Source organism: Lissotriton vulgaris, chromosome 7 (genome assembly GCF_964263255.1).
Source record: "Lissotriton vulgaris chromosome 7, aLisVul1.2, whole genome shotgun sequence".
Lineage (NCBI taxonomy): Eukaryota > Metazoa > Chordata > Amphibia > Caudata > Salamandridae > Lissotriton > Lissotriton vulgaris.
The window spans coordinates 1,156,413,835-1,156,439,179 of NC_141695.1; positions in this window are offsets into that span (position 1 = coordinate 1,156,413,835).

The window sequence follows — 25,345 nt, forward strand, 5'->3', positions numbered from 1 at the left end:
AGGTAGTAATCCATGTTACCTGGGGGCGCAACCCAACTCTCCTCTAGTCCTTACTCGAACCGGGCCTTCCATGCAGAACTCTCTCAACAGGCCTCAGCGGCTCAACCTGGCAGGTCAGCTCTTCTGGGCGGCCGGTCCGCGGTGCGACTGTTAGGAAGGTCTCAGGCGGCCGCAGGGCACACGTCCCCCATGCCCCTGAGATTATTTTTACTCTGCGTGCACATTCAGTACCGCACCCTCCGTCTCTTCTGGCATGAAGTACACACACAACACTGATGCGACTTCACATCGACTCCGAGTCCACGCTCACCAGGTACTCCTCCTTGCGGTCTCAGTTGGCACCAAGACATGCGCACCGCGCTGCAGAGACTCACTTTCTTCCAGTTCACACGATCAGCCAATCACCTCCACAGTCCCAGGTTGCACCAAAGCAGGCATGCTGGTTCACTGAGACTTACTCCAACTCTGGTACCCTGATATAAAGGTGCTCTTCACCAACGCCTCTGGCCGCACCTCGACTCGCTCACCGTGTCTGAGCCTCACATCTCCTCCAGTGCACTCGAGCACCAGGCGCTCTTCACCAACGCCTTCAATGCACCCAACACGCACCCTGCACACCTGAGGCTCACTCCACTTCCGATGCACACGTTGGTCAGGCGCTCCTCACTAACGCCTCCTGTGCACCACGACAGGGACCCTGCGCATCCAAGACTCACTCCACCTCAGATGCACACGCCGACCAGATGCTCCTCACCAGTGCCTGCGGTGCACTACGACACGCACCCTGCGCATCTGATTCCCACTTCAGCTTCGGTGCACACGCTGACCAGGTGCTCTTCACTAACGCCTGTGGTGCACCATGACATGTACCATGTGTGTCTGAAACTATCTTCAGCTTTGGTGCACACGTTAACCAGGCACTCCTCACTAACACCTCCTGTGCACACTCACTTCTCCTTCGTGTGTCCAAGATCACAGGGCCCACCTTCCTAGGGTCTTAAGCTGCCACAACAGACACCCACTGCGTTGCTTGAAACGCCTCCGGAAACTTTTATGTTTCTCTATTTCCAAACAGGGAGCCAGCCACCTCGGGCCCTTGGAGTTACAAGACACAGCACAAAGCACAGTCTTCATCAAGCAGGGGGAAAAAGCGCCTCCAAGCACAGTCCCAACAGCCTCTTCCTTGGTTCGAACAGCAAACCAGACCAGCCCCAGATCACGAAGCAAGGATTGGTCTTTCCCCAGCAGTCTCTTCAGTTGTTCCTTTCTTAGCAGAGGTTCCTCTTCACCACAAAATGGGTCCAAGCCTTTTCAGTCTCAATCCATTTCTGTTTCACTCCAACGTTCAGGGGTTTTAGCTCTCAGAGTTATACCCCTTAATGTCTTTGAAGTTCATTGTGCTCAGGGGTCCCTGACCCCTCCCTAAATCAGTTCTGGGTGTCTCCCTCGCAGTGTCATTTTCTCCTTTTGATACTGGGGTCTGGATCCTTAATCACTCAGCAGGAGATGGGTCGATTGGTTTATAGCACCAGCCCAGGCCTTTTCACCTACCAGGCTTCTCCTCCCCCTACTCTCCAGATGCAGGGCAGCCTGGGGCCATCTCAACCCCTCCCTGGGTCAAGACCTCTCTTAGCTCCTCTCACCTCTCAGATCCAGACAGTCAATCTCATTCAGCAAAGACACACAGAAATGCTTAAGGCACAAAACCCAGGTACTTTCTAAAAGACTGGTTTCTGAGCACACAGTAACAAAACCACTTTCGAAGAAAGATGTGTTATGACACTGTGAGTTCATACATACTAAACTTCACCTCTTCATTATAAACTTACAGGAAACTAGGCTACCAAAACACAATACCCAGACTCCCCATTCTGTCCTATGGGCCTAAAGGCCTTTCACCTGTGAAAACAAAATGGAGTGTTTTTCACTGTCAGGACATAGCACACACCACAGTATATGTCCTGCCTTTTACCTACACTGCACCCTGCCCAGGGGTCACCTGGGACCTACCACAGGGGTCCCCATGTGGTTGCAAAAGGTAAAGACAGGCCTGCACTTGTCAGGCCAACATGCTAACTTAGCAAACTGCGCGCAGGCCTTACGCTGGAGGCCTGAGTTCCCTTCTCTGTGCACCTTTGCATTACTAGCCCTGGCACACACAGTGCACATCACTAGGGACTTTACGAGTAAGGCAGACATACCGATCATGGCCAGCCAATTACCAATACACTTTACATAGGGAGCACTTGTACTTTGACACTGATCAGCTGTGGCAAAGTACCCAAAACATCTTAAATAGCAACTCTATGTCAGGAAAACGGTATAGGGGAAAGCAAAAAGTTTAGGGAACTTTAGCTAAAAAGGCCATGTCCTACAGTATCTTAACCAAGTGTTTGCATATTTTGGGGCATATTTACAATCCCCTATTGCCACAGGAACGGCACATGTTCCTTAGGCAATATGGGCTGTGATTAATTTACAAGGCACTTAACGTGGCTTAACGCTGCTTTGTAAATAAGGTACACTTTCACACTATACTTAGCATGAAAGGGGTGGGCAATGGGTGTTGTGGTGGGTGTTCTATCCCAACAGCATTGATTTTGACACTGCGGTTGCGTAACTATGGGGCAGCGCCAAAATTAAGACCAGGGAAAACCCAGTCTTACCCTGGCGAAACAAGAAGAAATGCTTTATTTCTCCTTATTTTTGCTGTTTCTATGGGGCATATTTACAAGAATTACCGCTAATCAGTTTGACGTTGCTCAGTGCCAATTGTACGCCTGCCGATCACCAAATCCTAATGCTTTGTTTGCGATGCATAGACATCGCTAAATGGCGCTAGGATTAGCTAGTGGCTGGGTGTCAAGGCGATATAAAAATCCATGTTTGTTTTAAAAAAGTGATGGGCGGCCTATTAGCAGCAAAAAAAATCACGTTAGTAAGCCCATCACTTACAAATACACCTTTAAGGAAATAAATAAATAAACACTGGAATGCAGAACGGAGCATCCAGGACCAAGGTAAGCACAAGTCAACAACCCCCCCAAATACTGCGGCAGCCAGGATGACCACCCAGAATCCCAGGGGAAGAGGAAATGCAGAATCAGGGACTCATTCATGAAAAGTGGTGCAGCATTGGGGAAAAACAGTGATGCAGCACTTTCATTGCACCATCCTTGGAACATCATGGCAGCTGATGCCTGCAAGTACGGACAGACCCCCGGGCCCGGAGGCCTCCCTGGGCCTGAACCTATGAGTGGGAGGCACCGTTGCAGTGGAGTTACTATGGCCTGATGGTAGAGGCGGGCCGCATCGGGCCCGAGTCTTTGGGAGGCGGTGGTGTACATTAAAGCGTCAGTGACTGCCCTTACCTGATGGCATAGTCTGGTAGGTCGCATGGAGACACATTGCGAACCAGTGTGAGAAAACCGCCTGGTGCCCCTTGGAGCTGTGATCGGTAGAGACACTAGTGCGCACCGACATGGAAAGGTCTGCATTGCATAACATGCGCCACCACTACACCAGGGTGCACAGAAAATATTGCAGATGGTGGGCCATGTCTCTCTACATTACATGCCGGATGAGGTCGCACTGCCTGGACACTGTGGATGGTGAGGATCCTCAGCTATGCTGAACTTGTGTGGTGAAAGCACAGTGACTTCGCACTAAGAGGGCCCTGTTGCATCACCTGCATCAGGAGGTTCTGCAGTGGACTCGGCGACAACTGCTATACCCAGGCTTGAGGCTCCTGCTAGCTGAATCACAGATTCAGAGAGAGCACAGTGGATGGAGCCCCAGTGTCGATGTCCAGGAGAGGAGAAGATGGGACTGGAAAGGAGGATACCCGGGGATTATGTCAGGCCTGGGCCTAGCACCAGTGGGTGGTGCGCACCAAGCCCTAAGCAATCCCTGAGCTAAAGGGGACACACATCTCCGAGGACACTGTGCAAGACTGGTGGGTGACTCCACTAACTGTCTCAAGTCGCTGATATTGGCCATTGGTTGGGGCAGGTGCCAGGGGCATGGGGGTCGGTTCTGGCCCAGGCCCTTGGGGACACAGCTTGATCTGCCGTTACTCGCTGAGGCACCAAATCCGATTGCCACTGTTAGATCGGAGGAAGCAAGCTAGTGCTGCTGCTTTTCCTTGCCCCCTGTTAGTGTGCTTTTTGGCGTACCCCTACGATCATGGGGGGTACGCACCGTACCCAGGGGGCCGTTCCGTACCTGTTTCGGCACGAACTCTGCTTTTACGGCTGTTTTCAGCTCCCATAGAAAAAGGGTCATATGGTGCGTACCCGACACGTATCGTACTTGCTGGGTCGTAAAAACCAGCCGCAAACCGTACAGATGTCGCATACAGCAGGTTCCGAGGGAGAATCGTACGGAGATTAGAGTCGTACGGTGTCTTGTACGACTCGTACGGAGTACGGCTCCTGGTACGAATCGTACTTCGTCGTACGTACGGGGGACGTTGCAGGGTACGATTCGTACGGGAAAAAACGCTCCGAGCGGCTATTGGGAGCAGTTTTTCCCGAATCGGAATCGACCCCCTTATGTACCCCTGACAAATGCAGTGCTGCTCACAATGACCAGGAAAAGGAAGCTAGCGATTTTTTTTCATTTTCCGATGAGGCAGAACTCGAAGCAGATTGGGGGGATTCCTCAGCCTCATATCTAACGGATGAATCAGATAGCCTGGCCGATACTGGCGCAGAGCCACGCACTGTTAAACCTAAACAAAAAGCTGTCAGTAAGCGTGGGAACAAGCCTCATGGGGCAGGTCTAGGTTGGGACCATACCCATACCGAGCAGCTAACCCCAGCAACTCCAATTGCTCCTACAATTCGAGCACCTGCATCTTTAGACGCGGTCTTGCAGGCGATAGCCGCACATCGCGAAGAAACTTCGCAGGATGGTAGCAGGGCACAAGCCGCTCTCCGCAAAGTACAAGGTGTAGTGCGGAAACTGGTCAAAACTTGTGGTTCATTTGGGGATCGATTGACGGAAGGTTGAGGCAAGAACCCTAGCTAACGAGGTCGAAGTGGCGGCCGTTCAAGAGCGGGTTGAGTCACACGAAGCACAAATAGGGGACATTAGATGGAAACTGGAAGATTTTGAAAATTGCCAGTGCAGAAACAACTTGCGCATTTTGGGTGTGCTGGAGAAATCTGAGGGGGACGATACCCGTTCCTTTATAATAAACCTCCTCCGTGATTCCCTGCCGGAGATCTCCAACTGGAACTGGGATATACTAAGAAGTTAAAGGACCTAGCGAGTTTAGAAACCGCTCATACAACATCAATTGCACAAAAAACAGACGGGTTAAACTTACTTCGGCAGATCGTAATTCTTAAAACCGATCTGAATAGAGGACTCACTCAGAAATCCGCAGAAACTTTTAGAACTCATCAAAGGAACCTTTATGAGAATGGGGAAAAGGTTGGCAAGCAACTAGCTCTACAAACAAGACAAAGGGCCCCCTGCAATGCAATCTCATGCATCAAAATGAATGACCTAGAATTCACGCAAATAGAGGATATAGTAGAGGTCTTTCAAGGCTACGATCAGAATTTATATCAAGAAGATGTCGCCTCTAGCAAGGAAGATATTAAGAAATTTCTCAAAGACTTTTTAACCTGTTCAGACAGTAGCCTAGATAATACCACAAAAGACGATTTGGATAAAGAGATATCAATCTCAGAGCTCGAACTTGCACTTGCCGAACTAGCCTCGGGGAAAGAGGCAGGTCCTGATAAGATTCCGCTGGAAATATACCAAATTCTAGGCAAAATTATTCTACCATTACTACTAGATTTATTTCAAGGGGTACAGTGGAATGGAAGAACTCCTGCATCTTGGAAAGATACCAATATTATTATCTTTGCCAAAAAGGGGAAGCCCACCGACTCCCCGTCATCATACCGCCCGATCTCACTGATTAACTCAGATTCAAAATTATACACAAAAATTCTGGCTAATCGGTTAAGGGGGATCATTGAACATCTGGTTAGCCCATGGCAGCACAGTTTTATTCCAGGGAAAGGTACCACCGACCATATCCGTAGAGCAATTTCATTATTTGATATTATGTCAGCAACCGGCGGCCAGATGTCAATGATTCTTCTTGATGTCGAAAAGGCATTCAATAGAGTGTCATGGGATTTCATGTGGCCTATTTTACAGCATTATAATTTTGGGCACAGCTTTATTAAGTCAGTTAAAGCTATGTATATCGATCCCAAGGTTAAACTCCAAATTATAGGGCATGAATCAGGCAGTATTAACATATCAAGAGGAACGAGTCAGGGCTGTCCTTGCTCCCCGATTTTATTTGCCCTTTACATTAACCCTTTGATATTAAAACTCCTCAACAACACAAGAATCAAACCACAGGATTATTTGAAACAAAAGTGTTAGCCTACGCCGACGATGTAGCAATTTTAACACCAGAACCCGATCTAGCTCTAACTGAGATTGAGGCAATTACACATCAATTCGGATCTCACTCAGGCTACTCTCTTAACAAAAGTAAAACTGTCATACTATGTACAAATAATATTCATTGCATAGATGTCAGGAGAACAGAAAAAGCGACTTCTCTAGGGATTTGTATATCTGCTGAGATTCACGATATAACCAAAATTAACTATGAACCACTTATTAACTCTATTAAACAAGATCTAACAAGAGTAAACAGCCTTCATCTGTCTATTTTAGGGAGAGGGAATTATGTTAAAATGACCATTTTTCCCAAGATACTATATTTATTCCGGTCAATCCCCTTATTAGTTGAAGACAATTTTATTAAAATCCTCGACGCCCAGATCTCTAAATTTATTTGGCAATACGGCAAAATTAGGAGATCGCTTAAATTCTTATCCTTGCCAATTGACAGAGGTGGACTCGCTATTCTGCAACTATGTTTATATTTCTGGGCAGACTTTCTACAACAATTTGCCCCGCTGGTCAACCCGGTATATAACGGGGAGGAGTCGGGATGACCATCAGTTTATGAATTAGCCCTTGGCCATAAAGCTAGAGGATTATTTTTAAGACAACTAGAGCCCAGTTATTTAAAAAAAGTTACGTTTAATACTGTCACTGGGGCGTTGAAAGTATGGGCACGGATAACTAAACATATATAAATTCCCAAACTAAACCGCTACACTCCACTCTGGCACTCATCTCTGCTTCCTCTAAATGTTAATGATATGATCTCCGCTAGCTGGGAAAGACGGGGTATTATCTCCCGTCTTGATTTCCTTGGCACAGATATGAAAGCTAGCTTCACCACCCTTCAGAACCAGTTTAATATACCTGCCACAGATTTTTTAAAGTTTTATCAAGTAAGAAATGTTTTAAACACCAAGCTACCCCACATAAGCTGGAATAAAATACCTCTTATTGAAGACATCATTAGGCCCTCCGCCAGAATTGGCACTATCTATACCTCCCTGCATCAAAAAAACTCCAGATGACTTGGAATCTACTGAAGTATCATGGGCAAATAGGCTTGACAATCCAGACATAGACATTGACAAGGTTCTGGCACTGACTTCACAATTATTGCTCTCCACTAATCTAAAAGCACAACTTTACAAAACAATGTACAATCTGTATTACACCCCAGCAAAACTGTACTCATGGGGGGAAAGCAGCAACGATCACCACTGCCCTAGGTGCCAGTGTGGACCGGCCACACTACTACATATGTTTTATGATTGCGACAAGCTTATACTTTATAAGAAAATTATATGGGAATTTTGTGAGGAGGTCTTTGGGCGAGTCTTGCCTGAATCTTCCACCATCTGCATGCTTGGGTATGATTGTACACTAAATTTGAATCCTAGCGAGGAAGCTATGCTTTTCATCAGAGCTGCTGTCTACCAAATTATACTTGCCGCACGCTGGAAAGATAGTGACCCCCGAGCTTCCAAATGTGGCTAGCTCGCTTCTTGGGCGTCTATAACCACGAGATAGCTATCTATGCCACTAGGGGCTTGAAGTCTAAGAGACGAGGGGAACAAATCTGGTCCCCTATCACAACTTGGTCTGCCACTGCCATCTCAAACTGAAGGGGTAAATCTCTAGTCAGTAAAGTGTATGTTTGACCTTATCCGACCTCTTTCACGTTTCTGGTATTCTGGAAAGCATTCATTATTGTAGCCGTTTTACTTATTTTCTGCATTCCTTTCCCTCCTGCTGTACCTCTAAGCATTTGACAATGTCGCAATATTGTGTTTCTGCATTTTTTCATACTTTTTTTGGACTCTTACTTTTTTGCTTTATATGATGTTACAATTGTGTATTAATGTGTAAAGTATATGCCTTTTCTCTTTGGAGTTGTTTTAAAAAAAATTATAATAATAATACTATAATATACACAACACACACCTAAAATAATGACACAATTACAATTAATAATTACTAACTAATTAATGAAAATAAAGGTAAACATATTTAATAATTAATCAATAAAAAAATAATTACCACCCTTCACACCATTTACACAGATACACACCACAACACACACCTAAAATATTTAAACTATTAACATAATTAATTATTAATTGATTAATTAAAATGATTTAACAACTACTTATCAATCAATTATTAATTAATCAATTAACACATTAATTACTCAATACATTTAAAATGTTAATACATATAATAAAATAACAAACAATTCTCATTAAAAACACAAAAATACATAACAATATTAATAATTCAATATTTTTGTCAACTATATTTTTGTAAATGATAATAAAGACGCCGATATTTTATAAAATCGATATTACTTCCCTGTCAGTCGATATTCTTGTCAACTATATTTTTGTTGTCAATATTTCTTCCCCACGATATTTTTTACGCGGGAATGCCTACCTTGTATCTAATTTTCGGTAAGTGATGCTAACAGAAGTGCCACTATGCAAAAACCATGTTAATGCTGAAGAAATGCTGCTAATTGGACTTTGCTGCAAATTGTAACTATGGCGATGAAAAAAGCAGCCGTAGCGTCAAACTATTGATGCTACAGAGGCTTTAAATCCTTATAAATATGCCCCTATGTGTGCTGCATTGTGCAGCATATTTAGAAACAGCAAAACGCCATTGATTGTTTATGTGCAGGAAGGTGTCCCTTCATGTACATAAAAAAGTCATTAAAAAATTTACAAATTGCACCTGCCATGCGTGCTGCACAAAGAATCACACATAGGAGTTACAAGACACCATTTCAGATTATTTGTGTGCAGGAAGGGACACCTTCCTGCACATAAACAATCCTTCCTCCTCAACACAGGCACCCTTGCGGTATAGTGCAAGGGTGGCTGTATTGGCGCTAGGCTGCTAAATTTAGCGCCAGTACAGAGAGAAACACAGGGTGCACTGTATTCTTGCTAATCCTGTACAGCCCTGCGTTTCAGAGGTGGTGGAGTGCGGCATTAAGTCAGCAAGGCTAACGCCGCACTCCGTCACTTCTATTGTAAATATACCCCTTTGTGTATTCTTGAATTGTATCCTGCCAAGTATATTTAAACGATCCATCTTTGGCTTTGCCAGGAATCAAGCAAATCCACATCCCATATATACTCAATAAATTTGCAAGACAAATTATTTGTTAAACACATAATTGCAGTGGGCCCGCCAAAATGACTCTTGGAGAGCCACATTTTGAAGTGCTGTGCTTAACTGACAGAGCTTATTTTCTGTTAGTTATACCATCCAGATAGACAATTGAAGTATACAAAGCAGCAACATCAGTTTTTAGCAGTATATAAGAGGATGCCATCTTCCATTTCATTGATTGATGAGATCATCAAAATCATCTTTAGTTACACTTGTGATGCTACCCAACTGTCTGTGAGGGCTATCAAATTCTTTAAATAGTCATGAGTAAGGTCACATGTTAGGTTAATAAATGTTTTGGTGCAGATCACTAATATCGATGGAGAAATATCGAGAGACAGAAATATCGCAGCAAAATTATCGTGTGGAAGAAATATTGGCAACAAAAATATAGTTGACAAGAATATGAAATGACAAGTAAGTCATATTGATTTCAAAAATATCGAGGTCTTATATATCGTATACAAAAATATAGTTGACAAAAATATTGAATTATTAAAAATGTTATGTATTTTAGTGTTTTTAATGGGAATTGTTTGTCATTTTATTATATGTATTTAAATTGTATTAGCTTTTAATTTTATTTTAAGTTAAATGTTGTGGTTTTAGTTCCATAGCGGGTTGTGGGTTTATAGGGGAACAGGGTGGGAAGTAATTTAAATATATAGATTTAAATAATTATTTATAGTAGTTAATATTTTTATTTTATTTTAATTTTGCATTTTTAGTTGTGTCGCAGGTTGTGGGTTTTTAGGGGAATAGGGTGGAAAGTAATTTAAATATGTAAAATGTATTGAGTAATTAATGTGTTAATTGATTAATAAATAATTGTTTGATAATTAGTTGTTAAATAATTTAAATTAATCATTTAATAAGTAAGTATGTTAATTGTTTAATGAATTTTAAGTGTGCGTTGTGGTGTTTATCTGTGTAAATGGTGTGAGGGGTGGTAAGTAACTATTTTTTTATTGATTAATTATTAAATGTTTTTAAATTAATTTCCATTAATTAATTAGTAATTTTTAATTGTAATTGTGTAATTACTTTTAAGTGTGTGGTGTGTATATTACAGTGTTAATTAATGTGTATTTAATGATATGTTATTATCTTTGATAATAATACATATTAATTATGTCAATATTGGAAATTAAATGTAATACAAATGTTGATGTTATTGTTTTTTATTATTGTGGGATCCAGTACTTTCCCTAGTGTTGCACTCACTGGAGTGGGAATAGTAATTTTTACCCCTCAGCTATCCAGCGCTTTCCCTACTGTTGACTCGCTGAATTGGGAATAGTAATTTTTACCGTTACGCTATCCAGTGCTTTCCCTACTGTTGCACTGATTGGAGGTGGAATGGTAATTTTTACCCCTCCGCTATCCAGCGCTTTCCCTATTGTTGCTCTCACTGGAGAGGAAATTGTAATTTTTACACCTCCGCTATCCAGCGCTTTCCCTATTGTTGCACTCACTGGAGAGGAAATTGTAATTTTTACACCTCCGCTATCCAGCGCTTTCCCTATTGTTGCACTCACTGGAGAGGAAATTGTAATTTTTACACCTCCGCTATCCAGCGCTTTCCCTAGTGTTGCACTCACTGGAGTTGGAATGGTAATTTTTACTTCTCCGCTATCCAGCGCTTCCCCTACTGTTGCACTCATTGGAGTGGGAATAGTAATTTTTACCCCTCCGCTATCCAGCGCGTTGCCTACTGTTGCACTAACTGGAGGGGTAATAGTAATTTTTACCCCCTCGCTATCCAATGTTTTCACTACTATTGTGTTTATTTTATTATTAAATGTATGTTTTATTCTTTTTTAATAGGTTACTGTGTTAATTAAATATAGAATATTTTATTTATTTTTAATTAATTATATATGTGTATATTTTTTTTTAATATAATTTAAAATGTTTATAAATTAAACAAAGATAATAGTTAATAAAATGTATTTAAGTAATTATATGTATATGTACAATTTTTTTGTGTTTATGTTTATTACAATAAGTATATTTGTTATAAATAGTTAAAATATATTACATTTAATTTATTTTGTCACTAATATCAATATTATTTAATTCATTTTAATTAAGTTATGTAATTTTTTTAAGTCGATATTTTTTACTTCTATATTTTTTACATCAATGTGTCTGTGTTGTTAATATTGTACTTACCTGTTTATGTATGGGGAATCAATATTTTTGTTATCTATATTTTTACATCGATATTTTTTTCATCAATATTTTTAACATCGATATTTTAACATGGAACCCTAAAATAATACATTACAAACTTTCTCTTCACTTGTTACATCAATAGATGTATCAGCATCAATATCAGAGAGTATTTCTTGCTCTCTCTTATTTCATCTAATCGAACACTGCTACCTACTGCAAATCACTCCTAATTTCTCCTCCAAATCTGTCATGATACATTTCTTCAATTATTCAACTAAATTACACTCGCCCTTTGATGGAATAAATGTAGATTTTGGTGTAATTTCCAACAAGGGAACCTTAGATAGATCCACACCTAAATCCCGGGCAACATTCATGTCAGTTGTTTATGAACCCTCTGTAATGGATAAAGAAGCAACTATTTTATCAAAAAATCTGGGAGTAGCCTTTATTTGAACATCATCATTACCTTTATTAAGTTCAATATTTTTACATTCTTACTACTTTTCAAACTTCAGTTATCTGGTGAAACTAAATGTACCTGGCCTCAGGTGCCCCCTTTACCTGGCACAAAACTGAAACCTTTGTCAAATACCTTCAATTCATCCTCTTATAACTGTATTTTAGATGCATTATATGCTAAACATGTTTTAGCCTTTTCTAAGTCAATCCTCCTTGACTTGACATAGTTTAGATTCCCATTCTTGATTTTTTGTCCCCCATTTCTTTCTTCCTGGGTTCGTTTTCTGCTAATCCCTTGCTTTGTCTCAACCAGGCATTTTATCTTCTATTTTCGCCACTTCTCCTGTTTCCAATTCCTGCAAATGTCTAGTGGGTTTTATTTATTGTAGCAATTGGGTTCAGCCCTTTTATTCAACCAGGTTCTTTTGCTTATGACTACCCAGATGTTTACCTTTACTGTGGGTGAGTCTCACTACCTGAGTCTCACTCTTGGTAAATTCATGGTAATTGGACTGAGTTTGTTTACCGCTAGTGTACGCCTTTCAAAACAAGGCCACAGAAGCACACATAGAGTAATGGCCACTGGTCTGGTTACCCATAAACATGTGTGCACAAGCATGTGTGCAAATGTGCGGGCTCTCATGTGAGACTACTGTCATGCGCATCCTGGTAATTGTGCACAGGAAGACTGATGCAGAAGGGACTCCACAAGGAGTGGTGCTGATCTGGGGTAGGCTTCGTAATAGTAGTTTGCATTCATAGGTAGGTCTGTATGGCCTAAGGAAACATTTATAGTGTTTCACTGAATCATACGTTTACGCACAATTATTTCACTTAGGTCTACACAGTACAGAAAGAAGTCAAACTGGAGGAAAACATACACTCCGACTCTGCTATTGCAGTTCCTAGCACACTAAATCCACATCCTATGGGATTTCAGGAGTAGTCATATTTCTCTTGCTCAGTTCATAATCAGATTCCAAGTTTTTGTGCTCAATACCCATGTTATTTACTCTGCTTCCCATCAGAGGGAATAAAGTCCTCCCCAAACAAACAGAAACATTATCAGTGATTAACTCAGTTCCTGGGAATGGAAGGTGTCTGGTGGATATCTGCATTTGGTAATTAGTTTGTTACACTGCACCTAGGATGGCACAGCCCAGTCCCACTAGCACAAAGAATGCTGCTATAACTCTGAAGCCAACAGAGAAGGGGCATGCCTTTGACGTTTTGATGGGAAGGGATATGGCACTGATGTCAGCTAGGAGCAGACAGAGTTGAGGACTTCAGAGCAGCTCTTTCCAGAGAAAACGTCATGTTGCTATGATGGATAGTCCCCGAATTCTGTGCAGGAGGATTGGGATATGGGTGGCGGCATGATGTGGCATCCTAGTATTGGCCAGGCGTGCCTAGCACCTAGAACTTTCAACCCCTACTTAAACATCCCTGCAAAAGGGGGAGACAGTAGTGAAGTCCCTGGACTTGGGAGACGAAGGCAGCAGAAAGTATGACCATCTAGAGAAGCCAATTAATGCCCTGCCAAGATAGACTAAGGACTTTGCTACCCGCTGGCACCCAGGACTAGTATGGGTCTCTCCAAGGCAAGGAGCTCCCTTATGTCTCCTGAGGACCAGTTGAGGGAAAGACGTAGACTCCACTATGCCCTCAGGTGCAAAACAGCCAGTAGGCCATGGGGCATGGGGGGTGCAGGCAGGAGGGTATTTTGCTGGCTGGGTACTAAGGGGGTGGGTGAGATGCCCCCACCATCAGGAGAGGACCACCAGGCAGATGAGAAGACTGGTGCAGGGAACAACAAAAATCCAGCTCCCTGCCAATTGTGCTCCTTTGGAGGCCAGGGGCCAGTGAAAAATGCTTCTGGTGGCTAGAGCTCTTGGCAAGGAGCAAAATGTACCCAGATGGAGAAAATTGGCCCAACGTGGCCCGAAAAATGAATCTAGACCTTTATCACTGTGAAACAAAAATCAAATAGAAACAGGAGTATAGCCACTGCAATTCTGACCCTTACCAACAGGGTGGGCCCGGACCCAGGGGACAACACAATTAACATTTTTTAAGGCAGGGGTGAGCGTAGGGTGTCCATCTAAGTGCCAATGCACTCCCTTGTGGACAGTGTGCTTTCCCGGAGCCCAAGACTGGGGGCAGCAGTAGCACACCGGCACGATCTCCCCACTGTATAGACCGCATTGACGCTACCCTTAAGGAATCTTCTGAGCTAATTGGGCCAGTTCTGGCTAACATCTTCAATTCTATGTTTACAGCTGATGTCTATCCTTCTCAATGGAAAAAAGCTTCAATTTTGCCCCAATTAAAGAAGTCAAACTTCGACCCGGAAAATACTAACAACTATCCGCCCTTTACACATCTGCCTTTGGCCGCCAAATTAGTAGAAAAGATTGTAAATGAGCAATTGACCCAATACATTCAGGTCCACAATTTGTTGGATGAAATGCAATTTGGCTTTAGGAAAAGCCATAGTACAGAAACAAAGTGAGTTCTGCACCCATGGTAGAGCATTTTATAAGTCATAACCATGGTGAAAATGATTTCAAATGGACTGTCCTTTCATGGGTGGATCCCAAACAGTATGTACATGACATTGAGGCTGCATTACTACGCAAGGAGGCTTATCTCATTATGAAATTTAACAGTGTGAACAATGGGCTAAATGTGCTTAGTGAAGTCACCAGAATATAATTGGCTTCTCTTCTCCTCTTGTTTTAAATCGATTGTCCCCACAAACTACAAATCCCACAATCCTTAGCGAGAGGGTCCCAAACGCTGATTGGCGCCTGGTCCCATGTGACCAGTCGACACAACTTAGTCAATTTCACTCGCGGCGGCGAGCTGTTGTTTTCACTTCGATTTTGGAAAAGACACCGCGGTGATTGATTTACCCACGGTAAGACCCGCTTCTTGGTTTGCGCACACACACGCGCTTACACTCGGGCGCAACCGGCTATTAACCTGCTTGGTCTCTCCTCCTTTTCAGGATTCATTCTTGAACAAGACCTCTGCCCTTAAAGCACATGTTTAATTCAACGTCCCGAGGGTCAGAATTCACGGTAAGACCCACGGCGGCAAGCCGGTCTGGTTTTTTCTTGTTTGGCAACAACACAGACAGGGCATTCATTAGCTTTCCGCCTGTTTTTTCCTTCACAGGACACCTCGAAGAAACAATTCTTCGCTTAATTTATGGACAAAAGTAAGCGATCTATGATATTTAATTTTCTTTTGGGTTCCAATATGACCACCCGTTCTCGCTAAAACCACACAATCTCCTTTGTTTGTAGATTGTTTTAAAGGGACAGAACATAGGAACTGAAATTGCACCCTTTCCTGCCTCGATTTCTGAGCGGCTGCATCAGATACAGAGGTAAATTTCTCGGCCACAGAACTGTATTCATGTAGTAGTGCCAGCCCATAATCATAACACAAATACTTACCATGCCAATGTCACTCCATTGCAGGTTGACATCCACGGTACATGATGACCTTGTCATAAAAGACTAAAACGACCACAATTCATTGGTCGCATAAGGTATGCTGCATCGCCAGATGCATCAACTGGAAAAAGCCCCCTTCTTGTTAAATGTTCACCTCTCTAAATCAAATTCCCTTTCTCTCTCTCTAAACAGTATCTGCGGATAAATTCCACGCCCTGATGAGAATCCGATGATCATTACATTGGGATTCGAAACGCGTCGGCATTTAGGCATTTTTGTTTGCCCAAAATTGATGGCATGTCCTAATTGATGTTTGGTTTTCCATTTCCTGTACTCACACAACTTAATTATCATAGCAAATATTGTTACAGGAAGTCGGGCTGGTAATGAATAAGACGTACCCCCCCAATTGCCATTCTTGATTTGACTTGATGAAAGTTTGCTTTTTACTGTCCTTGAGATAACTGCTCATCACTGTGTACAATGTATATGCACATTATGTTGATATGGTCACTTTAATTTACACAATAACTGTTTACATGTCTGTTTTTCGTGCTTTTTCCCTTGCAAAAAATTTTGTTGTGTTCAATGTGAAGTTGATTATGTATTCTTTCTTGTCGCAAGTAACCGATAATATATAAATTTCAAAAGTAATTGACATAAATCACGTGTCTGAGTTAACTAACTGTGTGGTTTTCTCTTTGATGAACATTAAGTGTTGTAATTATGCACACAGAGGCATAGGTAAATCCCCTTCTTTTTGGCATTAATAGGCCCTACCTACCCTCTTCCCTACAGGGCCAAACCCCTCCTTTTTCTCTACAATAGTACAGAAACAGCATTCTTCAAAGCCACTGAGGAAATAAGGTTCCTGTTGGATAAGGGTGGTGCAGTGGCATTGGTCTTCTTGGACATATCTGCAGCCTTTGATACAGTTTATCATGGCCTCCTGAGCAACCGTATCTCCTCCCTAGTTATCAGGGACAAAACCATTGCTCTGATAGCATCCTTCTTAGCCAACAGAGCCCAATCAGTTCAGTTGGGTGATTTTGAATCCCCTCCTCTTCCACGTGGAGTCCCACAGGTCTCCTCCATCAGCCCTATGTTTTTTAATATCTACGTGACCGACCTGGGCCAAGTGAATAAAGCTGCTGGCTTAAGGCTTACATCATACACAGACAATACTCAAATTGTTTTGGCTGTCCATAAGGACAGAGACAGCGTCTCGGCTAATTTCCATGACGGAATGTTGGCAGTGAGTACCTGGATGTCCAATCACTGCCTCAAATTAAATTCCTATAAGACTGAGGTGATGGTGTTTGATAACCTCTCTCCAGCATGGTCTCCTGGGATTGCCTCCTGTCGGAGTCACCAAGGCCACAGATCTCAGGGTCATCCTTGATGACAAGCTCTTTTATAAATACCATGTCAACTCAGTAGTCTCCTCGTCCTTCTACATTCTCAGAATGGCTAAGAAACTGTTACATTTCATCCCCATTGAAGCCAGGAAGATGATCTCATCAGCCTTGGTACTGTCCAAGGTAGACTATTGTAACGTTCTACTGATTAATGCTCAGCAATCAGTCCTAAACAAACTGCAGCCAATTCAAAATGCTGCAGCTAGACTGCTGTCCAGCCCACCGAAATGTCATTCTGTGTCTGAAGTGATCAGACAACTGCACAGACTGCCTATCAGAAACTGAATAAAATTTAAGAATTTGTGAATTGCCTATAAAGCCAGAGTCTGGAGCAAATCTACTGGTTGCTCCCAGAACATATAGGGCCATATGTATGAAGGCAATTTTGCGATCACAAAAGCCGAAATTCACATAATTTCGGCATTTGCGATCGCAAAACAGCATTGTCATATGTGTGACACAAAAGTACCCCTCGCAAAATAAAGAATAGCAAATTTTGTGATTCCCTATTTTGCGATTTCATTTAAGGAATCGCAAATTGCGATTCCTTAAATTTAATGTGAAAAGCACAGAAAAAGTGCAATTTGGACGTAAGGAATCGCAAATTACCACCAACTTCAAGTTGGTGATAATTTGCAATTTCCTTAAAAAATGCACTTTTTTGCATTTTTTAAAGTGCCATGTGACTCACAGAGCATGTATGTGCGCCACATCTGCACCCATGCTCATTTCAGGGGTGTAACAGGGTGTCTTTTTGACACCCTGGCACCCTTGAAATTGCATTCGCAATTTGCGATTCTCTAATTAAGAATCACAAATTGAGAATATGTTTCTATTCATTCCTATGGGCCTCTAGGCATTACTTAATATGCATGCTGCATCCTCCTTGCTCCGGTCCTCTTCTACAGGTGTGACATCCAGCGCCCTAGCCAACTTCCCTAACCAATCCTGGCTGCTCTCATGTTAATAACCGGCATGAGATGAGCACCAGGATTGGGTCGAACAGCCTCTGTCAGTGTTAACAAGAGCACTAGAGGCTTTTTCTTACTCTAACCAAACTGTCTCACAAGACAGCTGGGTTAGAGAGGTTTAAAGAGCACATGTGTGTCTGGCTGTCGCCAGAATGCCAGCCAAAGAGACATGTGCACTTTAAACAAGTGCAAAGACAGCCCACCCTCCTCCCTGCTGCTTCCAATCAGCAGGCCCACCACGTCCTGATGCTCTGTTCGGGAATGGGTTACAAAAAATAAAAATAATAATGAATTAACTTCATTACCATTTTATTTGTCTACTTTGAGGCATTTCAGTGGGGCGAGGCTCTTCCTCTATAACAGATGAGCCGCCCCTGAAGAAACCGGTCTTGAGTTGATTAAGTTCTGATACAGGGAGGACCTGGCCTAGCTGTCCGGACTGAACTTTTCCTATTGAAGCAGGGTCAAGACTGATTTGCATATGACTGGGTTCAAACAGTGGTGGCATGTTGGGCAAAAGAATGATGAGTTGGAATGCTGCCCCGAGCGATTGTCAGTGGTTTTACTAATTGCAAGCACTCCTTCCATCAACTTTTGTGTGTTTGATGTAGCAGCGTAATTGGCAAGGGTATGAACAGACATGGGTATCATTCTCTCACTGTGCCACTGGAACAAAGATACACTCAAATAACGAGCCGCAATCAGGGGCATGGTGGGTGATACTCTGAGTGATTGCCAGTGATGAAGTATTTTTCCTTAAAAGGTGTAGGGGGCACCAAATCTGGTTTTGCCCAGTGTGCTAACTGGCAAAGGCTGGCCCTTTTTAAAACTCAAGATTCTATTAATTCCTAGTAGCCCACTGATAAAAGCTCTTAATTCAGGTTTAGTAGGAAGAGCAGGTTTATTGATGCAACCATCAACAGCAGCCTCAGCAACTGACACAGTATTCAGAATGTAAACACTCCATCAATGATGTAGAACATACAGTGTTCCATTAAAGAGACAGTAACCATAACACATCCCCTTACCAATATAAAAGAAAAGATAAATAAGATCAAGAACGACAATAGCCAGCCGAGGCTAAGCCAAAAGACATTCTCAAGAACCGATAAGCACCAAGGGATGTGACAAATGATGTTAAATGTCTAGACTCTTGATGTAAGACAATTTGGTGATATGCAGAAGAGAGATCAAGAACACTAAACATGTTCGCTCCCTTCAAAATACTAATAGATTCAGAAATATTTGGTAAAGGTTGTCGATCAACCCAAATGCACTCATTTAATCCACGCAAATCCACACATATTCTTACTGCTTTTCCACCATCCTTGGGTGCCAAAACTATAGGACTTAACCATTCTGAAGACTCAATTTCTTCAATCACCCCTAATTTGAAAAGTTTCTCAATCTCCAATCTCAAAGGCTCAACCATCATATTAGGGATTTTCCGAACCTTATGCACACACGGTTTAGCATATTTCTTAAGAATAATCTTGTGTTCAAATCCCTTTAAACATCCCAATGTGTCTGAGAAAACTTTAGGAAATTCTGAAAAAATTTTGTTAGAATCAGACACAGTGTTAATTTCTTGATAAAGAGAAGAGGGAACTAACAGCCTGATTCATGAAGTAAAATTGCGCCCGCAATCGCTGCGAAAATGCAATTGCGGGCGCAATTTCCGTAATCGGCATTCAACATCAAAATAGCGAATTCGCAAACACAGAATAGCGAATTCGCTATTATATTCGCAGAATCCCGGCAGGTGAGCATTAGCGAATCGGAAAATGCGAGAAACCACGGATTATGCGAAAAAAATAGCGAATTCGCTATATAATCGCAATCGGTATTCAAAAAAAATCGCTGATAGCGAAAAACCCAAAAATCGCATTTTGCGCCGCGCAAAATAAGGACAACTCAAAGCAGGTGGTAACCATAAAAGCCATGCAAAAAAAACTTTTAAAAAACCATTGTCCAATCACCAACAGGTTCTGGCCTGACCAATCACACATAAGGACAATCATCATCAGCAGCATTAGGAGTCCCACAATGCCAGGAATGTACATGGTGGTGAGGCGTCGAAGGCTACAGCGATTAGCACAGAGGAGACGCAGGATCCAGGACAGGATATTCCGCCAGCGGGTAACCTTGCTGGGCCAAACCAGAGAGCAGATATATGCTAAATACAGGCTGAATGGGGAAATGATAATGCAGCTAATACAGGACCTTGACCCCCTGACGCAGCAGAACCCAACAAGCCGTACCAATGCGGTGCCTACACATGTGCAGGTATTGTGTAGCCTGCACCTCCTGGCCTCCGGGAGTTTCCAGGGGATAGTAGCGGCTACTGGGGGGATATCCCAGCACACCATGTCACGCTGCCTCCACAGTTTTGTTGACGCCATGCTCACCCAGCTACACCGTCACATCAAATTCCCAGATAGCCAACAGGAATTGGACATGACCAAGCTACAATTCTACAATGTAGCCCATTTTCCACATGTGCTCGGATGCATAGACTGTACCCACGTCGCCATCTGCCCACCAGCTGCCATGGAGTATATGTTCCGCAATAGAAAGTCCTACCACTCCCTCAACATCCAGATGGTCTGCAATGCTAAGACATACATCACTGACATTGTCGCACAGTACCCAGGGAGTACCCATGACTCCTTCATATTCCGGCACAGCGGCCTCCACACACGACTGGTCAGGGGAGAGTTTGGGGAAGGACACCTACTTGGTAAGTACACTTTGTTGAAAATGTCACATTGCTAAGATGTAACAGCGCAGCACAGGCAATCACCATCTGCTCCTCTCATTCAGGTGACAGTGGCTACGCCCTCCGTGAATACCTCCTGACCCCATACCTCAACCCTGCTACACCCCAGCAACGGCGCTACAATATTGAACACATACGGACAAGGAATTGCATAGAAAGGACATTTGGCCTGCTCAAGAGCAGGTTCCGCATACTGCACAAGACAGGTGGGGCCATGTATTACAGTCCTGCAGTGTGCTGCCGCATTGTGGCTGTCTGCGCAATACTACATAACATTGCAACCAAGCGCCGGATACCTGTTGACATCTCTGGCAGTGAATCTGAAGGGGACAACCGCCCACCTGCACATGCGCGCCATGCACATAGGGAGAACCCAGCAGAAGGGCACAGACGTCGCAACCACATCACAGTGAACAGTTTCTAGTACAACCTCTTCCATCACCCCACAAATCAACAATGCATGCAAAATGTAATGATGACACAACGCTAATGTGTGTAGCAAAATAAATGTATTTGTTCAATTCACAAAAAAAAATAAGGTTCCAGTACAAATAACTCCCACTAACAGTATTACAGCATACTGCTGTGTATTAGAACATGGCAGGCTTAACGTCAGCCTGTGCCAATGAAAGTCAAACGTTCTCAAGTGCGCCTACTGCGCGTTGCGCCCAAGCGCCTCTGAGGGGCATCCTCCTCCGGGGCTTCAGGACCTGGCGTGGGCCTGGTGCTGCCGCTGTGTGGTGGGATTTGTGGGGCTGAGTGGCTGCTGACGCTGGACGCCCCCTCACTAGCATCATCACCCCCACAGTGGATGGTATTGCTGGAGGGTGTAGTGCCATGATGGCCATGGTGAGGTGCTCCAGGACCCTGGTCATGTCCTCACTGCACTGGACTAGTTGGTGCTGCTGTGTTAGGGAGCGCCGCGCCAACAGAGAAGTTGCATTTGCAGCAACATAATTCGCCCTGCTGTATGAGGCCAGCCGGCTCATGAGTTGACGTGGCGGCGGCTTGCTGCACTGCTCTGTGTGGACATCGCAGCGGTGTTGGCCTCCATGGCTGCAGCCATGCGAGCCATTCCCTCACCCACACCTGCCATGGCTGCAGTCATGTTGTCTAAGCGCTCCCCCACACCTGCCATGGCCGCCCTCATGCCGTCCATGTGGTCTGCAACTGTGGCCACATTGCACCCTATCTTATGGAGTTGCAGCTGAATGGCTCCTTGCTGTCGTGCCTGGCGCTGGTGTATCCGCAACATGCGTCTTTCAACGCTGAGACGCGCCAGTCCCTGTCCATTGGCCCGCCTGCTTGCTGGAGTGGAGTGCTGGCGTGACCTGCCACGCCTGCCCTGCTGGCCTGAGTCTGTGGCTGGCCGCTGTGTGGCAACTGGCGCGGGCCCGGATGTTGTGGCGACAGCTGCTGGGGGTGTGACAGCTGGTGTTGCTGGTGCGCCAGATGCAGGGGGTGTGACAGCTGGCGTTGCTGGTGTGCCAGATGCAGGGGGCACAATGGTAGCTGCCCTGGCTGCGGCTCTAGGTGGTGCAGCAGTAGCAGGAGGCACAATGGTAGCTGGCCTGGCAGCGGCTGTGGGTGCTGCACCAGTCGCAGGGGGGACACTGCAGGTGGATCTGGCTGCTGGTGTTGTAGCAGCGGCAGGGGCTGGTGCCTGGGTTGGTGGTGGCACCTCCTCCTCTTGGACCTCCTCATCAATTTGCAGCCTTTCACTATCGCTGCTTTCGCCACCTGTGGGGGTAAGTGGAGGATCATTAGTTGCATGTATCTGGCAGACGTGTAGTTGCTACATGCATGCTGGGTGACATTCCCTGAATGGCTGTGGCTTTGTGTACTTTGGGACCTGTCTGGCTGCATTGTGGTACTACTACATTGTGGCCACACTACATCTCCCACAATGCATCAGGACATTCCTTGATGTGCAACTATGGCATGCCCATGGGACATTAGGGGAGCCTATTTGGTCATGGACATTCATAGGGGGCAGGGTCGCAGTCGCATGCCACTTACCTTGGGTGTCTTGGGTGGTGCGGGATGAGTCGAGTGAATCCTATACAGGCCTCCCTCTCTAGGGTCTCCTCCACCTGGTCCTCCATGGCAGTGTTGGGAGGGACTGTTGGTCCACCACCTCCAGTGCCCGACGACTCTCCAAGGCGCGCCGCCACCTTCTCCTTGGCACGGCCTCGGAGGTCATACCACCGTTTCTTTAACTCCTCTAGGGACCTGTCCGCCACTCCCACGGAGTTAACAGTGGAGGCAATCCCCTGCCATATCCGACGTTTCTCTTGCTCAGTGACCCTCCTGGAATCCTTTCCGAATAGTTTCTCATGGTTGGCCACCACCCCCTCAATCAAGTGTTCTAGCTCCTGCTCGGAGAATTTCAGCTTCCTTTTGCGACCAGAGGAGCGGCTGGTGCCAGGTACAGGTTCCTCTGACATTGTACCAAAGTAGTGGAGGTGTAGTAATCTCCTGTATTGCAGCAGCTCTCCCACTTGCTCCCTCTCAGTCAGCCTCAGTGTGGAGAATGGGGGTGGGAACTGGCAGCTTCCTGGTTGTGATGTCATCACTGGGCTCGAAATGCGACTTCCCGTTTTCCCGATCTCGCGAGTTTGCGATCTCGCAAATAGCGATATCGCAAATAGCGATATCGCTATTTGCGAGTTCGCAATCCCGGCGCGGGGACCCGAAAATAGCGATTTTTCTGCGATTATTGGTAATCGCTAACGGAATTTGCGATCGCGTGCGAACCACTTTTTTAATCGCAATTTTTCATGAATTCGGATTTGCGATTTCTGAATAGCGAATCGCCTTTTTTCGCTATTACAGAATCGCAAATGCCGTTTTTCATGAATCTGGCGGTAAGGATTATACCAAAATCATGTTGATGTTTCCACCCAAGAAGATTGTCCCCTCTCACAGCTGCATAAACTTTCCCAGTGATTTCTTTACCTCTAAAAGAAATCTTAGCAACTGTATATCCCAAGATATCAATCTTTGAACGACCATAACTTAAAGGAGCAATATCTGGAGGTAACAGTGGAATATTTTCCAAACCAACAACTTCATCCCAAATTTTGTTACCTATTAAAGTATAAGGAGATCCTGAATCTGCCATGAGCTTGAACATATACTTGTCAATACCTATATCACAAAAAGGCATATTAATCTTTTCAGAATCAACACTTGCCCCAATTACATTTGAAACAACTACAGTGCGTACAATGTCAGATACATTTTCATTGGGCTCTTTCTTTTTGTTGGACTTGCAAACACGAGCATAATGACCTTTACCCCCACAATTGTTACAAATACTATCTCTAGCAAAACAGTTTGGATAATTAGAAGTGTGAGAAAAACTACCACATCTGAAACTACGCAATCTTTGATTAGAAAATGAGCGTTGTTGTCGAAAATCACGTTCTTTGGATAAGGAAGTCTCTCTATTAAGCAAAGGACGACTCTCTTGAGAACCTTTCTGAGATAAGTTCTTTTGAGGCAATTTGTTTCTCACATTAGGTGAAACTTTAGCAATGGAATCAGGAGATTCTTCTAAAAATTCATCTTCTTGTAGTCTATGCACAACATCTTGACTTTTCTTTTTAAACTCGACAGAAGTGTGATTTGTCTCTTCTTTATTTTTTCTGATTTCTTTAACCCAAGTAGAAGTATTCTCCATGCCTTCTACAATAGCCATAGCCTCTTTCAGGGTAGGGTTCTTAGATAATAATCTTTCTTGAACTCTTGTACTATTAGTACATCTTACAAGCTGATCTCTCACCAGTGATTAAGCCAAATCCCCAAAATCACACGTGCGTGCAAGAGTCTTTAAAACAGCTACAAATGTACCCACACGTTCAACAGGACCTTGTACACGAGTGAAAAATCTGTGGCGTTCTAAGATAACATTAATTCTAGGACCAAAATAATTTTCTAGCATGGGCATAGACATCTCAAAAATGTCAGATGGTTCACCATCAGCACCACCCACTGGTATAGTGTCCATGCTATCATAAGTGTGCCTACCTTCAACTAACCCTGGGTGGAGTGGGCGGAGTGGGGCTTCGCGGAGCTACGCGAAGTGGGCGAGAAACTACGACCACCTCCGCACTCCGCGTAGCCCCACTCCGCAAACACCACTGGCCGCCAGCCCCGCCACCCGCCTCACTCCCGCCCTCCCTAAATGCTTTGAATTAAAGGAGTCAAATAATTAAAACGCACTTACCTTGCCCGCCGCTGCCCGCCCCGTCCCCGGGGCTCGCTATCTTCCGTCTTCCGTCTTCTTTACTAATGCGCATGCGCGGGCGGCCGCGCATGCACATTTCTCACGAGAAAATGCGCATGCGCGGCCGCCCGCGCATGCGCATTAGTAAAGAAGACGGAAGACGGAAGACAGCGAGCCCCGGGGACGCGGCGGTCAGCGGCGGGCAAGGTAAGTGC